Source organism: Hydra vulgaris, chromosome 01 (genome assembly GCF_038396675.1).
Source record: "Hydra vulgaris chromosome 01, alternate assembly HydraT2T_AEP".
NCBI lineage: Eukaryota > Metazoa > Cnidaria > Hydrozoa > Anthoathecata > Hydridae > Hydra > Hydra vulgaris.
Window position 1 is genome coordinate 65,599,678 of NC_088920.1, and position 6,761 is coordinate 65,606,438.

General features: G+C 27.5%; 1 pseudogene; it reads right to left on the minus strand.

Moving 5' to 3' along the window:
• Positions 1-4,682: 4,682 nt before the first annotated feature.
• LOC136074942 (soma ferritin-like) lies at positions 4,683-6,016 on the minus strand (annotated as a pseudogene).
• Between the last annotated feature and the right edge of the window lie 745 nt (positions 6,017-6,761).

The window sequence follows — 6,761 nt, forward strand, 5'->3', positions numbered from 1 at the left end:
ATAAAATGGATGTTATGCACATGGATATGTAACACATGCATGTATGGTTTTATACATTTTTATTGAATATATTATAATTCTAATGGACTATAAGAATTAATTGAGCCATACTCGGTTATTTTTTTCAGACATAAAATTTATTTTTGTAAAAGTGTAATTTGTTCTCTTTTTGAATTAAATGGTAATCAACTAGTTGATAAAAAACCAATCGCAAAATATTTCAATTTTCATATTTCCAAATCGTTCTCTCCGATTACATATAACCTAAGCTAACCAGTGTTTAGTATTAGAACTAACGCAATCTGTTCTCCAGACGTCAGATTCCTATTCTCAAGCAAAAATTTAGAAGAGATTTATTATCATTCCTTGATACTTCAAAGGGTACGGGTGTTAATGGTATACACGCTTATGCTTTAAAAAATTGCTCAGCTAGTTTTAGTAGGCCACTTTCATTAATATTTAAATGCTCCATATTTTCTGGTTAAGTTCCGTCATGTTGGAACATAGCAAATGTCTCACCCATTCACAAGAAAGGTTGTCGTACTGATCCGGAAAATTATCGGTCCATTTTGCTAACTTTTTTCGTTTGTAAGGTTATGGAAAATTTACTTTGCAACTTTATGGCAGACCATTTGTACATCCAAAATTTATTATCCTGCCATCAACATTGATTTATTCAAAATTGTTCTTGTACTACTAATCCTTTAGAAGTATTAGACATTATTACCGAAGCTTTTAATAATAGCTGCTCTGCACTACTAATTCTTTTAGACTTTACTAAAGGATGAGAGACAATTTGGTTCAGTATTTTAAAATCTACAATAATTTCAATGAAGTCAAGTTCCTAAATCCAAATATAACACCCACTTGTTTTTTTAATTGTCAGATGAATACAAATAACCGTTAGATGAATACAAAGAAACAAGCAGATAAATACGAAGAAACGTCTAGTTATATACATAAGAGATCACTTGGTTCATTTGAAAAAATGTTGCCATGTAATTTTGAAAAACTTTTATTGAGGTACATAAAAGAAATGGATGCAGTATTTTAAAGTTTGTCGGTAGGTGATATTCGAAAACTAATTTTACGTACTTTTAGAATACAAATAGTATACTTTTACGTACTAAAAGAAAACACATACTATATATTTGATATATAATGAGTAAATGGTTTATTAAATGTAGCAATTATAGTAGATTAATAAACTTGGCTTTAAAGTAGCCAGGTAAATTTTGAACGTTCAATTCTTTTATTTAGTACACAAAATGTTGCATAATTTAGGGAAGCCACGCGAGCCTAAACTGAATGTCTAAGCTAGTAGATGCAATATGTATACATTTAAATTATGTTTATTACCCATGATTTTTTCTTTTTAGATTAAATTACCATTTCTAGTTTTGTAGATATTCAACTAAAAAATACTGACTGCAAAAATTTTATAAAAGTATATCCTAAACAATATATAGCTACAAACAAAACTGGCACACTAAATGCAATGCTAGATTTTATGGTGCTACAGTCCAAAGTGTTAACAAACAGTTTATTCCATGAGATGATAGTAAACGACGCCAAATCACTATATTACTTTTGTTCACAGTGATATTTTGGATACCGGTGTAACACAGAAGAGCTTGTTATTCCATTTCACGTTCGCAAGATGGTGCCAAAACGTCTAAAGTTTGATGCCAGATAACCGACGTTGGTAAGAAAAAGGGGGTATACTTTCTATTTTAATACTATTTCGCTGTGCTCTGTGATAAGACCATTAGGAGTTTTTATTGCACCTTAATAACAACAACAACAAAAAAATAATAAATAAAAAGAGAGGAGTCAATTTTACGCTTCGCTTGAGTTTCTGCTTGAGTTTGCACTTAGACTAGCAAATGGCCTAGAAAATGCACTTAGATTTCTTTGTATTGTTATTCATTTGAAAAACACTGGTGAAATTTATGTAATTTACGTGATTGGTGACAGTGTGCTGATATGATAAAAGTTATAGTATATATTTCAAAATAGATCTTAAAAATCTATTTTATTTTAAAATCATTTTTAAAAATAGTTTGTCTTATTTTGACCCGCATAGTAAACCCACATACTTAACTAACCAAGACACTGTTAACGCTATTTATATAAATTTGGTTTCCCAATCAACAAATCGTTCCAAAGCTGTTAAATATTGTTTCTGTATAATATCGATATTGATACGTTTATTTTTTAATGTGAGACAAATTTATTACTAAAATACGTCAAAATAAGATTGCAAAAGGTCATTATATTTCTGATCATTATGTCATTATTATTATTGAATTTAATCATTATTAAATTAATAAGTTATATAACAGTATCACTTTTACATATTTTTAGTTTATCTATAAAACATGGGTTTTTCCTGAAACCTTAAAAATTGCAAAGGGTACATTAATTTTTAAAACAGGTGATCCTTCTGATGTTTCAAATTATAGACCAATCTCAGTTCTCACTTGTTTTGCCATAATTTAGGAGCGTGTTACGTATAATAGACTTTATTCTTTTTTTAAAAGAATGAAGTCTATTATACGTTAAATAATATTCTTTACAATAAGCAATTTTGGTTTAAATCTGGTCATTCAACCGATTATGCAATAATTCATCTAGTCCATGAAATATTTAAAGCCTTTGATGAAAAAATATTTACATTATTACATTATGCGTTTTCGTTGATCTAAACAGTGGTATCATGTAGAAAATAAAAGTGCCGAAACGGTCAAATAATATATATATATATATATATATATATATATATATATATATATATATATATATATATATATATATATATATATATATATATATATATATATATTTAAACAACTTTAAAAAGTATTCCACACAATAGAGTGCTCAATGTTCTTAAAAGAACAGAGCAATTATATATTAGTAGAAAATCACTTAACTAAATTTTTTTCCATTTGACACTGTGTTTCATCAACAAAGATTCATCAGAAATGCATTTCTGATGAATCTTTGTTGATGAAACACAGTGTCAAATGGAAAAAAATTTAGTTAAGTGATTTTCTACTAATATATATATATATATATATATATATATATATATATATATATATATATATATATATATATATATATATATATATATATATATATATATATATATATATATATATATATATATATATATATATATATATATATGTATATATATTTATATTGTCTTCATGAAAAGGAGCTCATTCATTCAAAACTTCCTAATCTCTATGTTAATAACTTTTGTATCATTAGAGAGAGTTCATTTTTGTTTTTAGGTGCTGTTTTAGATGAAAATGTGACATGAAGGGAGCACATAAATATAATCTAAAATAAAATTTCAAAAAATATTGGCCTACTATACAAAGCTAAGCAGTTTTTAGACCAAACCTGTTTGAAATATATTTATTTTTGTTTTATTAATTGCTATGTAAATTATGCAAACGTTGCCTGGCGTAGCACTAACGTAGCACTAAAATAAATAAACTGCTTAGCTAACAAAAGCATGCTTTAAGAATATTTGGAAATGTAAACACACTAAGTTGCTATTTATTAAGTTTGATATTTTCAACGTATTTCAACTTAGCCTTTACCATATTCTTATTCTTATATTTAAAGTTAGTAAAAAACGGCACTCATCATAGTTAACTCAACTTTTGGACAAATAAATCATATATACCCAACGCGTTTCTCAGTAAACAATTCCATTCAACCTAAAATCTACTATTCTGCTGCTAAGTTTTCAATTGCAATTAGTCCTAAAACTATGGAACATGCTTTTGAATAATGAGCTAAAACCCATTTCTTCTTTTAAATAATTTTAAAATAGCTTTTAAATTCTTTTAAATAATTTTAAAATCTATGAAAAGATTGTGGTGACACCAGTCATCCGTATCTTCTTTGAGCCCCTGTCTGTTTTATATATATTCTTTGTGTAACGTAAAAGTTTCATTGTAATTTTATTATTTTATTTTTACATAAACAGCGAAGAAAAAAAAAAAAAAGAAAAAAAAAAAAAGAAAAAACTTTTGATAAATAACAATGAGTTATTTACTATTAATACTAATACTTTTTCTAAAGCTTTTAGTTAATACGTTATCTCGTTTATTTTATTCAATTTATTTGTTTATTTAACTTTTATCCAATCGAAAAAAAATTAAACAAGTTTAAAAACAAATTAAAACAAATCTTTAATTAAATTTTTTTGAAAATTAAAAAATATGTATTATTAAAATTCTTTTATTTTTGTATTAGTATATACTTTTGAATATATTACACTGTTATATAGCGTAATATATGTCTTGTAAGGAATCTTCCATAAAGTACGTACGCTCGGAGGGGGGTTGACGAAAAAAAAGCGTACGTACTTTATGGACGACTCCTAATTTAACCAAGTTACGTTGTTTTTGTACTTTTATTATTGAAATTTTTTTTTAAAGGGGCTTGGTGATAAGACCAAATTTGTCTTTTTCTTGCCCCAGCCATGTATTTATATATTTGTATTACCTAAATTTTTTCCTTTTGTTGGCAAAATTCATAACTAATAATAAAAAAAATAAAATAAATTAACAGGAAACTTTCCAACGTAAAAAATTTTTAAAAAGTTTATGAGTTAAACTTTAAACGATCGTAACTTTTTTTAAGTTTATTTTTCTTTAACCATAAACATTGTTTGCACTGTATAGTCCTCAAGGCAAAACAATAAAATAAAATAAAAACGTTGACATTTAACTTGGCATGCTCAACTTATCAAATTGATAGACAGCAAAACCATCGCCGCATCTCTTAGCATTAGTAATCAACTTGGCAATCTCATTGATAGACTCAACTTGTTCATTCAAGAACTCTGATTCTAAGAAGTTGCACAAATGGGGATCATTGTATTTTCTAGCGATGGTATGGACATTTAACAGAGAATCTTTGTAAAGCTGATATTGGCGTATCCGCTTAAAGTTTAAGGGGGGCTTGAATATCATTGTAAACCACCCGACCACCACGTTCATTTTGGCATTCCATTAGCTAAAAATTAAACAATTACAATATTGTTCACGTTCTTCATCTGATTGATGCTTAAAAAAACTTGAAGTATCCGTCTAATGCAACATCATCTTGATCAACATCATCATTTGAGCAGCCGTGGCGCAGTGGTTAGAGTTCTGGCTCAGAACCCAGAGGTCCGAGGTTCGATGCCAGCTCTAACCAAATAAGCGACATTGGTACGGAAGGAGGTGTGAACTTCTTGTTAAATGCTCTCCCGCGGTGCTCTGTGATAAGACCGTAAGGACCTCTGGGAGCACCTAAAATAACTACAAAAAAATAATAATAATAATAATAATAAGCCTGTAAAAATTTAATTTTTAAATATTTTTATCATTAATATTTATATCATCAAAACAACTAAAGAGTTTTCTTTACATTAATAATAAATTACGAAATGTACATTTTAGTCATTTTATCAGTCACTTTTTTGTTTTGCCCTGCTGCCCCCCCCCTTCCCCGGTTGCTACGGGCCTGCATTTAGTGATTCAAAATCAAAAGAACCATTTATATTTTTCTAACTTTTGAAACGCATAATAAAAAAACTTCATAATTTTTGTAGTTTAACTTCATGCATACTTATGAAGGCTTGAATTTAATACAAATTTTTACAAAAATACATTTTGTTCAATCTCACATGTTGTGCACAACAGCATTGGTCAACACAATAAGTCAATCAAAGAAAAAAGGTAGCAAAAAAATTTTAAAGCATATCAATGGTACCATAAAAGCCATTCGTCTATAAAGAGTATAATCTATTTATTAAGTGTTATATTTTTTATATTTATTAAAAAATAAAAGCTTTTCGCTTACAACAAATTGTATAACGTTCTAATTAAAAAAAAAATGTTTAAACTTACCATAGAAAGATAGTGGTAACTTGCACAAACTCCATGTTTATTTGGTTGCTAATAGCACCTTCGCTTTCTTGATGTAAGCATTGAGAAGCCATGCTTTTTATGTTTGGATTAAAATGTATTAAAGTTTAAGATGTAAAGTTTTATAACACCGCGCTGATTCTAACACTGGAGAAGCACAACTAAGTTTTATTAACAAATTTCAAAAAAATGCAAAAATTTATAGACAAAATCACGCGGTAAAACAATTTTGATTGGGTAAAATGATTTTACTGTACTATTGTTGGTTTAAAATGATGTCAAAGCAATTTGATTAGACAAATTTATAGTTTTATCATCCTTATGGTATATTATACAGTATAGCACGTATGTTTAATAAAACATATAGCAAAGTCTATATATGTAAAGTATATGAAAGAAAGCATATGTATATAAAGCATAAATAATAAAGTATGCTTTATTTACAGGTAATTTGTAAGTTCCCTACAATAAATATTAAAAATTTTTGTATAACGATGAAAACGTTTTATCGTGGTCTTGTCAACTACAATAACAGAAAATTGCGCTCTGTGCAAAGTTAACATGGCGCCCCTCAAACACAAAAAATGTTATGGTGGCTCACCACTAATTCTTAATTAAAAAAGTTTCTTGAATATGATACGAGTAAATAGAAAAAAAATGTTATTTTGCAACAATATATTCTAAAAATCATATAATAGAACGTATGATATAGGGACACTTAAGAAACAAATGCTAGCTAACTAACTAGCTGCGGATAAACTAATCGTAGTTAACACTGCTTTTTACAAATTTCATAAAGTTAATTGAATAAGAAAACGA